Below are 11,833 nucleotides of genomic sequence, written 5' to 3' on the forward strand. Positions count from 1 at the left end.
CAGATGCTGCCAGACCTGCTGAGCTTTTCCAGCAACTTTGTTTTTGTCCGTGGATGGGAGGTTGGTTTCCGTGATGGTTTGAGCTATGTACACAACTTTCTGCAGTTTCTTACAGTCCTGGCAGAGCAGTTGCTGTACCAGGCCGTTATGCACCCAGACAGAATGCTTTCAATGGTGCATCTATAAAAGGTGGTGAGGGTCCTTATGGATATGCTGAATTTCCTTAGCCTCCTGAGGAAGAAGAGACGTTGTTGTGCCTTCTTGACCATTGCATCTACGTGGGAAGTCCAGGACGGGTTGTCGGTTATCGTCATTCCCAAGACCTTGACACAATCCACCCTCTCAACCTCAGTTCCATTGATGTGGTTGGGGGTGTGTCCTGCTCCTTTCTTCCTGAAGCCAATGATCGGTTCTTTAGTTTTGCTAACATTGAAGGAGAGATAGGGATAAGGGGTTCTTTTTCAGTGTGATGGTTCCTAGAGAACTAAATTATAAAAGCTGCAGGAATCATTCTGCAGGAATTACTGTCCATCTGTTAATACTGATGAGCCATCTTTCAGCAACACCACCTTTGGGTTCCCAGTGGTTATCTGAATTGTCTACAATCTCCAAATCCGGTGGTAACACATAGAAAAGTGATGATTGAGATTTAGACCCAATTGCTAATCATTGATCTGGAAGATAGCACAAGCCTCCAACTCAAATGATAGACTGTGCCCCTGTACAGCCTACTCCTTCTGGTGTGTTTTATTTCAGTCAAGTTTTAGAGTACTGTAATGTTTGTTTCCTTTGATCATTCAAATAATTAGAAAGTAAATATTTTTTTCCATACGATGAGGTGGTGATGCAGGGCAATCACTTTTTGTATGCACATGTTGTCTGCAGTATGACCAAGGGACTAGCATCTGGCTATCGACTTTGCTTTGTCTCCCACCATCAGTGTGTGTACCTTTATTGGGCTATAGACAAGTGGAGCTCAGCATTGACTCCTACATCTTTCTAGTTTTAAAAGTTTTGGCTAGTTGGTAACAACATAATGCTCCTAACGATGAATGGCTTTGACTACTCCCTAAAGAAAAACTACCACATAGGGGTGAAAGGAGAGTGACCGAAAGAATTTTGAAATATTTTGAAGTGACTAATGACATTTTTTTTTACTGTAATGAAATACCAGAGAATGAAATTGCTCATGAGGAATCTGACAGTAAATCGGGACACTTGGTGGAAAATTTTCACCCTAAGAGTAACAAAGCTGTAGAACAATTTCTTAGGAAATATGTTTTTAATCAATCTCTTCAGACATGTTATAACAAACCTCTGGCAGGTGAAGGATTTGAATCCAGGACTCCTGGCTCAGAGTTAGGGATACTGATATTTCCAGACAATCTCCCATCCAAGTATTAAACAGACCTGCTTTATTACCAAGACAGATAAATCCAGATAAATCCAGGTGTTGTCAGACTAGTATACCTGCAGGCATTAGGCTATCAAATCAGGGAGTATGAGCAAATTGAATATTCAATTTGATGTACTTTGGAAGGAGAAGGCTTCGAAGGATTTGTTAAGAAGGTGGAGTATTAAATACAGAAGTGAATGAACTTAGTTCTTTATTTGTGCAAGACTCCTGCAGGAGCTTTGTACGTGAGAAGAAATTTCCTAGGAATGAATCACGTAATCATCTTCTCTGATAAGCAATCATACATACAAGGTTGGAGCCTGAAATAAAGAAACATTATCAAATGGTGGAATGGGAGGGACTTGGGCCTGTTCATGATACTATTTGGATGATAAGTAATGGCATAACAATTAGTGCCTGTAAAGTTTGTTTTTTCACCAGTGTGGAATATAAATGTGATCCAAGTTATAACATTTAAATTGAATTGAAAAATTAATCTATTTTATCACATATATGAGTCTTGCTGTGGTGAATGATAGAATTAGTTCAGTTTACTCACAATCTCTTATATTTAAAATAATACTAGAAATGAACAGTTGGAGGTGCTATTTGATAAGTTTTACACTTTAGTTTTCAAGAGTTGACTTTTTGACTTCTTGGTTTTTATAGCAAAGTTAAAATATTAGTGTTGAAAAACTTTGGGGTGCAAATTCCAAAAGAGCTGCTTACTTAGTGTATCAGCACCTTATCCAAAGTGTCAGGAGGAATTTGTGAACACTGTTACATTGTTTTATTTTGTAAAATTTCCCCTCAAACTATATATTTGCGCTTCAGTATTCTGCTGTCTACCATTTCCCTGACATGCTTTTTAAAAATGTATTTGTACAGCATGAAGGTCTCTGGGTTTTCAGTATGTGATTATTTTATTGTATAAATTTTGCTTCTGAAGCATTTAATTAATTTAAATTTGTTGTATGAATGGCGAACTACAGCAGATGGCTGATATATATGCACAGTGCAAAGCTTGATGCATTGATCATAAGAACGTAAGAAATAGGACTATAAGTAAGCCTGTTGGTCACCTGGGGTGCTTCTCCACTCAGTAAGATTGTGGCTGATCTGATTGTCATCTATGCTCCACTTTCCTGCCTCCTGCCCACAGCCCTTAACTCCCGTATCAATCAAAAATCAGCCTGGAACATAGGCACCTAGATGGGTATGTGAGTAGGAAGGGTTTAGAGGGATTTGGGCCAAACGCTGGCAAATGGGATTAGGTTAATGTAGAGTAACTGGTCGGAATGGACGTGTTGGACCAAAAGGTCTGTTTCTGTGCTGTACACCTCTATGACTCTATTCAATGATCAATCTCCAATAATGTTTGGATAAGACAATTTGAAGGACTAATAGCACTCTGAGAAGAAAACTTTCTCCTGATCTCAGTCTAAAATGGGGGACCCCTTATTTTGAAACTGATCCAGTTCTTAATTCCCTTAGTAGGGGAAAGATGTCCTATTAGTATCTGCTCTGGCAAGCCCCCTCAACATGTTATATGTTTCAATACGATCAGTTCTCACTTATAAACTGAAATGGGTATTGGCCAAACCTGTGAGGTTTCCTCAGAGGTCAACTCTTCATTCCAGGAATCAGCCGAATGAATTTCTCTGAATGCATGTACATCCCTCCTTCATCAAGGAGTCTAAAACTGTATACAATAAAGGTCAATATTTTATTTGCCTTCCTAAGTATTTGATGGAACTGCATGCTAAATTTTTCTTCCAATCCATCTCTCTCCATTTAAATAATATTCTGTTTTTCCATTGTGTGCCAAAGTGGAAAATCTCACATCTTCCCATATCATACTCCTTCTCCCAAATTTTTGCATGCCCACTTAATCTCTCTATTTCATATTGCATACTCTTTGTGTTGTCCTCACAATGTGTTTTTATATCTATCTTTGTATTGTCAGTGACAATCCAATCAAGTCCCTTTCTCCAGGTCTAGGCAATGACTGCTGTACATTCTACTTGTTATAGTTTACTAACCTGAAAATGACCCATTTATTTCAATTGTTTCTTTTGCTTAGTCAGTCCTCTATCCATTGTGTTACGACACAGAGACGGACAACCAAACCAAAGCAGCCTGTCTACCTCTGTATATGCCACACAGTAAATGTAAGAACCCAGAAAGACCCTAAATAGTCACCCCAATGGATCCTAATCAGACTTTTTAATAACAATCCCAGACTCTGCAAATAATTAATTTCCAGACACTGGTTTTGTATTTTAAACAAAAGTCTCTACATGGACTTTAGTTAAGTTAGATCACATGTGATTCAGGGAGAGCCTGTCAACTGGATACAAAATTGGCTTTATGGTAGGAGACAGAGGGTGGTGATAAATGTTTGTTTTTCAGACTGGAGGCCTGTGACCAGTGGTGTTCCTCAGGGATCCGTGTTGGGTCCACTGTTGTTTGTCATAAATATAAACAATTTGGATGAGAATTTAGGAGGCATGGTTACTACGTTTGTGGATGTCACCAAAACTGGTGATATAGTGGACAGTGAAGAAGGTTGTTTAAGGTCACAAAGGGATCTTGAACAATTGGCCTAGATGAGCTGAGGAGTGGCAGATGGAGTTTAATTTGGATAAATGCAATTTATTGCATTATGATAAAACAAATAAGGGCAAGGCTTATACAGTTAATGGTAGGGCCCTGATGCCTCTACAGAGAGACCTAGGGCTCAGGGACATAGTTCTTTGAAAGTTGTATCACAGGTAGATAGGGTGGTAAAGAAAGCATTTGGCACACTTGCCTTCATTGCTCAGTCCATTGAGTATAGGAGTTGGGACATCATTTTAAGGTTGTACAGAATGTTGGTGAGGCCACTTTTGAAGTACTGTGTACATTTCTGGTTGCCCTGCTATGGGAAGAATATTATTAAATTGGAGAGGGTTCGGAAAGATTTACCAGGATGTTGCTGGGACTGGAGGGTTTGAGTTATAAGGATAGGCTGGAACTTTTTTCACTGGAGCTAAGAGGTTGAGGGATGACATTATACAAGTTTACAAAATCATGAGAGGCATAGATAAGGTGAATAGCCAAGGTCTTTTCCTTAGGGCAGGGGAGTTCAAAACAAGGGGGCATATTTTTAAGGTTAGAGGAGAAAGATTTAAAAGGGACCTTAGGTGCAACTTGTTCACACAGAGGGAAGTTCGTATATGGAATGAACTGCCAGAGGAAGTGATAGAAGCAGGTACAGTTACAACATTTAAAAGATATTTGGACAGATACATGAATAGGACAGATTTAGAGGAATATGGGCCAAATGCAGGCAAGTGGGACTAGTTTAGTTTGAGGAACTTAGTCAGCATGGAACAGTTGGACCAAAGGTTCTATTTCCATGCTGTATGACTCTATGACTTTGTGACTCTTATTTATTTATTAGATTCACAATAACTTCAGCAGAGAGAAAATTAAACAACATAGTAAGCTGATTAATGTCTGTGCTTTAAACGCAAAATTTTTTTTTCAGGCTCTCTTCACAAAAAAAAAGGCAGACAAACAAACATAGTTAAGAGATAAATGAAAGAAAAGAAACAAAAGTGGTTGGATGACATAAATAGTTTTCACGATGCTTTGTTTCACAGGCAAAGATGTGAACTCCTTGACTGTTTTTCTGAAACGTTGATTAGGGTCAACTATTCTGTTCACCCAGGCAAAGGTAGCAATACTTCAAAAGCTGAGTTTGGATTTCTGGATGCTAGTGAACCAAGTTAGATGGGAAGTTTTCAAATTTTCATTCTGTCTCAGCAGCAGGCCAGAACCATCTCAGAAAGAACATACATCAAAAAAAACTGCCATCTACTTGAACATAGGGTTTCTTGCCAGGTACTGACTTCTTTAATAGCCAATTTCTGCTACCTGTTTTAAACTTCTTGGGGTTGCTGTGTCTGTTAGAATGCTTTTAATCAAGACTCAGCTTGCAATTAGCCTCCAGCCCTAGCCTCACAAACTTATGAAGCTTGTTTAGACTGCTCTTTTTCTCTTACCACAAGCTTTCACAAAGTCCACTAGTCATTACCAGCTCACAATCCAAATTTGATAAAAGAATGAAAATAAAAATAACGAAAAATCGATGAGGGTTCTAACAATTGCCAATATATGACTCCCAGCACTGTGAGTACTTAGTTTACATAATAACTTCTCATGTGGTGCCATATCAAATGTCCTTCTGAAATCATCAAAGTATTCAAATAAGTTAGTGAAATGCAGTCTTATTTTCACAAATCCGTGCCAACTCTGCTATATTAAATTATGATTTTCTAAATACCCTGTAGCCACGTCCTTAATAATGGATTCTAGTGTTTTACCAATGACAGATGTTAGGCAAATTGGCCCATAGCTTTTGCCTTCTGTCCCCTTCTTTCTTAAACTAAAGTGATACATTTGTGGTTTTCTATGACACTGGATCTTGCCAGAAATTCAGGGATTTTGGAAGCTCACAACCATTATTTCTGCAACCACTTGCTTTAGGATTCTAACATGCACACCATCAGGTCCAGGGACCTGTCAATTGTTAACCTCATTACCTTTCCCACCCCTTTTCTTTCTGCGATCATGATTATTTTAAGTCCTTTCCTGTCTTTTCATTTTCTACTACCCCAGGGAGGCTTTTGTGTCTTCCACTATGAAAACAGGTACAAAATACTTGTTTTCCATTATTAGTTCCCCAGCCTCACTCTCAAAGGGACCAGCATTCACTTCAGATGCTCTTTTCCTTTCAATATACTTGTAGATACTTTTACTGTCTGTTTTCCTGCTGATTCTCTCTCATACTCTTAGGTTACCCCATTATTTTCAAGTCTTCATTGCTAGTTTCTAAAAGTCTCCCAATCTTCTGGCCTATCTCGTATCTTTGCAGCATTTTCTTTCAGTTTGATACCATCCTTAATTTTGTTAGCTAACCACAGATTGGTGCACCCTTCTCATCGAGGCTTTCTTTCCTAACAGAGTATATTGGCAGGCCCACAATGTATAATGTGAAGTGAAAGGAAGGAGTCCAGTGCCAATATGGCACAAGGCTTTACTTTGAGATTGAGGCACATCCTTCCAATACAGTTCACAACCATGATACAGCATTTGATGAACAACACCGACTGCAGTAGAATCAGAAGCCACCCAACATCTGGATGATTGGCTGAAGATCAGACTTCTGCCCCCATACTTCTGGATATCGCTGGTCAAAGGATCAGAGTGTGACAGCAGTCCAGCAATCTCTCTATCAGATTACAAGACATCACCAGAGATCTGGGTAGTTCTCCAGAAAAACAAAATCTGTTGTCTTAACTATTCTTAACGGAGTCTGTCCTCCCAAAACTGCCATTCTGACAGTGCCCTTGTCCTTGCCATTCGGTTCTGAATGCTGTTGCTCATAATGAGGTGGTACAGTCTAAAGCTGGGCCTTTTACAGCCAGACTTGTTTAAGGTTATCTTACAAGATGATTTACAGTTTCCCTACTGAAATTCAGGAGATTTCCTTCCCTGCATCCATTGCGATAACACTGCGTAGGTATACTCGGCTGGCAAAATCACACGGAAGACAGCAACTAAGGAAATGCGCTAAGATGATTAGTTTGCATTTGTTTGCTATATGGTTAATTTCATCAATAAATTTGAATTTTAATATTTAATTTGTGTTGGATTTTTGCTTTGACTTTGTGGCCAATTGGACATTGTGAAAGACAGAAACACAGGGAAGCCAACTGTGAGGTGGTTGTTGAATAGGATTTGTCTAGAATCTTGACCAAGTCTTTGTTTGTAAGCCACAACAGTGGAGATTGACTGGCTGTATTTCTATGAAGATGGGAGCAGACATCACAATGAAGCCCCATTCTAATACTTCCATTGCTTCTTTGACATCCAGCATTGGACGAGCAGAGTTTTCTCGTAATAATTTGGAAGAATAAAGCTATTGTCTTTAGCCCCCACAACAAACTCCATTCCAAAGCCACGGACTCCACTCTCTTCCCTGGCAGATGTCTGAACTGAAATAAACTGTTCACAACTTTGATATCATATTTCACCCTAAAATGAGTGCCAAATACACATCTGGATTCTTACCACAGACTACCTGGTTCCCTTCCATAACATCAATTCTGTGGAAGGAAGGAGTCAGAGGTGTGGATTTTATTTTTTCACTGGGGAGCTGGAGATGTAGAAGTTGAGCATGGGTGGAGTTGATGAAAAGGCATGTAAGGGTTTCCTGATTTACAGAGTAATGGAACTATTTATTCATAACTGAGGAGCCTAATTTATAAAGATTAGAAAGATAATTAATATCATTGCACTCTGATTAATGTGGTATGATCCACATTATTGATGATTAATTATTAGTTGATGGAAAAGTGTATTGGATTGTTGACGTATTATCGGGTCATGAATGCACTGGTAGCAAATTACTTTTTACTGCAATCGAATCCTGATCATTGATGAAAAAGTGCTTTTGTTATGAATTGAAATAAATCTGATTCATGATACATTATCAAACTGATTATTAATGTCATCATTTTCTTATTATTGAAGAAATGTTCAGCTGACTATTAATGCAATAGGAACCATGTAATTACATCCTAATTATTAATGTAAAAGAATGCCAATTGTAATGTAATTGGATATTTATTATTTATGCAACAATATCACTATTTTGGGAGGTGATGGTACAATGATAATGTCAGTAGATAAGTAATCCAAACACAGAGGCTAATGTTTGGGGAAAACAGCTTTGAATATCACAATGGCAGATGAACTGAACTCAATAAAACAATTTGGAATTAAAAGCTAGTCTAACAGCAACTATGAGACTATTGTCATACAAACCTATCCAGTTCTCTAATTTCCACTCGGGAGGGAAATCCACCATCCTCACCTGGTGTGCCCTACATGTGACCCCAGACCCAGAGCAATGTGGTTAAGTCTTAATTTACCTTTTAAATGGCCTAGTATGCCAATCAGTTGAAGGCCCCCACCTAAGAATGGAAAACAAATGTTAGCCTTGCCAGTGACACTAACATCCCAGGAAAGGATTTTCAAAAAAAATTGTGCATGCAACAGACACCAAGACCATTAATGTAGTAGATCTCTGAGCATTGTTGTCATGGAATCCTCAATATTGATGCAATAGGATTCTGATTATTGATGTAATAGAGTTATAATTACTAATGCATTGTGATCCAGATTATTGATGCAAGATCAAAGTGAATATTGAAATAACTGGCTTTTTACAGAAATAAAACAAATGGCTACCCATTCACAGGCTTTTTCTACAGCAGCACCCGGGCCTTGGACAACAGTCGCTTAGGCCATGTCTACCAAAAAGAATCTTCACAGCAGTCAGAAATCAGTCTGAGCTTCACAACACCCATTTCTGCCTCAGACCTTGCAAACCCCAAGTTTCATCTCCCAACTCCACCGGGGGTTCTGAAAACAGTTTGAGAAGCCGTGGATTAGTCCAATAACTGGACAGTGAGTATTGTAGTCTTTGGTCTGATAGGCAAAAATTGAGGACCGTAGATGCAAAATATTTACAGTCATAGAAGTAGACTGAGCAAGATAGATGAAAAGCATCTCCAATAATAGGTGAAAAGTGAATGCTATAGATAGACAGGTATTTACTGTAATAGGCAGACAGTGAGTACTTTAGATGGACAATGTTTTGCAGAAGTAGGTGGACAATGAGTATTATTGACAGTGTTTACAGTAGGTGGACATCAAGCATTATAGACAGAGTATTTGCTATAATGAGTGGACAGTGGGCATTACAGACAGTGTGGAATTTTCCCAGTGTCTGAATGATGTGGACAAGGAAGAGACATTGGGAGAATATGGGGAGAATGAAAAAGTTAAATGCTCGACATTGAAAAAGAAAAGCCTAATTTGCCCACTATGGTATCGATAGCTAGATGAGAATCTTGATAGTGAGTGGCAAGGGTGGTATTTGCATGCACTAACATCTCTTTATTGCCTAATCTCACCTCATTTATATGAAAGTTGCTATTATCCCAGGGAGCAGTGAGAAACCAGACAGGGCCAATTCCTGACTTGAAAGTAGGAATAGTTACCTAGCGGCTGCAGCTCACCAATGTATTCTCTAGACCTCCATCGTGGCCATAATTCCTGAACAGCTCCATGGACAGTGGTCTCCTCCATAGTCTGTCTGTGGACATTAGCATTGACAAGGCACCAGCCTCAGCACATCATCTACGTTCCCTCTAAGCTACATGGCTATGCACGTACACAGGGTGACTGTCATCAGCACACTGCCCACATCATTGACTTCTGGTTTCTAGGAATGCTGCAAATTATCATTGCACATCTCTGATGAATTCGACGTACAGTTCAGAATTTCACCGCTACACTTTCAAGGTCACCAACATCAATGTTCCTGTCAGGCTGGTTTGCATGCAATGACATGCATCCAAATGATCCTATACAGGATACATTCCTGAACTCCTTCCATAGTGTTCACTTACTTTGTATCTAATTGGATGTTCCCAGCATGTCTGTCTTGTCTTGCTTTGCCTTGCCTTACCTTCTAATGCATTGTCACTTCATTAAGAATTTACAGGCTCAAGGTCATTCTGCCTTGACTTGCTGTTTTGTGCAGACTGAAAACCTTGTTTCATTCATTCATGGGATGTGGGCATCACTAGTTAAATACATTTGAAGTTGAGATAGACAGGTCTTTAATCAATAAGGAAATCATGGGTTATGGGGAAAGTGAGTTGAGGATTATCAGATCAGCCATGATCTCGTTGAAAGGTGGAGTAGACTTGATTGGCCAAATGGCCTGCATCTGCTCCTATGTCTTATGGTCTTATAGCATGAGCAAGTGGATAAACTGGGGTTGTTTTCCTTGGAACAGAGGAGACTGAGGGGGGACATGAAATACAGTGATACAGTCATAGACTTGTACCATGTCCCTCATAATTTATAAACTTCTATAAGGTCACCTCTCAGCCTCTGATGCTCCAAGGAAAGTAGCCCCAGCCTATTCAATCCCTCCTTATAGCTCAAACCCTCCAACCCCAGCAACATCCTTGTAAACCTTTTCTAAACCCTTTCAAGTTTCACAAAATCTTTCCTATGTTGGGGAGACTAGAAATGATGTTTAAAATTATGAAGGGTGTAACTAGTGTAGACATGAAGGAACCTTTCCCTTTGTTGAAGGGATCAATAGCAAGGGGACATGATTTACAGTCGGGATGGAGGTTAAGAGACGACATTTAGAGGGGAATTTTTATTCATCCAGAGGATGGTGGGAATCTGGAACTCACTACCTGTAAGGGTAATAGAGGCGGAAACCCTCATAAGATTTAAGAAGTATGTAGATGTGCATGTATGATGCCAAGGCATACAGGGCTATGGGCCATGTGTAAGAATATGGGATTAGAATAGCATGCTTGTTTTTGACCAGTGCAGACTCAATGGACAGAAGGGCCTGTGCTGTAGACTGTATGGCTCTGGCTCCCAGCAAAGGCATAATCCAGTGAGGAAGGGGATAACCCACCAGGAGGAGAGATTGTGTAGATTGGGCCAGTGCTTGTTGTAATATAAAATCATGAGAGGTGACCTTATAGAAACATACAAAGTTCTTAGGGGACTTGACAAAATAGATACGGAAAGGTTGTTCCCCTTGAAGGAGAGTTTAGGACCAGAGGACATAATCTCGAATAGAGGGTTGTACGTTTAAGACAGAAATGAGAAGGAATTTACTTTCTCAGAGGGTAGTGAATCTGGAATTCTTTACTACAGAGGGCTGTTTAGCCTGGGTCATTAAGTCTATTCAAGGCTGAGATAGACAGATTTATAATCAGTAGCAGAATCAAGTGTTATGGAGAAATGGCAGGAACATAGAGTTGAGGATTATCAGATTAGTCATTATCTCATTTAATGGCAGAGCAGACTCAAAGGCCTGGATGGCCTACTTCTGCTCCTATATCTTATGGTCTTGTGATAAATGGGTTGCATTTATTGTAGTAGGTAGACAGGGAGTATTATACACAGAAAGTGCTTACAATAATAGGTGGACAGCAGCTATTATAGACGCAGTGTTTATTGGATTAAGTGGACAGCGACTATTATAGACGAGGAGTGTTAACTCCAACAGGTGGATAATGAGTATTACATGAACAGTGTTTGCTACAATAGGCAGACAGTAAGTATTATAGAGAACAATATACACTGTCATTGTGAGCAGTGGGCATTTTTGACAGGCACGTTTCATCTCATAGGCAGATAAGTAAATATTATACATTTTTTTTAGATTTCTCTGTACAGACAGTGAGTATTATAGGTGGACAATGTTTACTGTGATTGGTGGATAGTGAGTATTATAGGTGGACAATGTTTACTGTGATTGGTGGACAGTGAGTATTATAG

At 39.3% G+C, this 11,833-nt stretch overlaps 1 protein-coding gene across 1 annotated transcript in view; it reads right to left on the minus strand.

The window, feature by feature from the left end:
* fkbp1b (FKBP prolyl isomerase 1B) overlaps nt 1-11,833 on the minus strand; it is a 249,948-nt gene that overhangs the window by 67,451 nt on the left and 170,664 nt on the right. The window lies entirely within an intron of this gene.

This window comes from Rhincodon typus, chromosome 5 (genome assembly GCF_021869965.1).
Source record: "Rhincodon typus isolate 14 chromosome 5, sRhiTyp1.1, whole genome shotgun sequence".
In the NCBI taxonomy this organism is placed as follows: Eukaryota; Metazoa; Chordata; class Chondrichthyes; order Orectolobiformes; family Rhincodontidae; genus Rhincodon; species Rhincodon typus.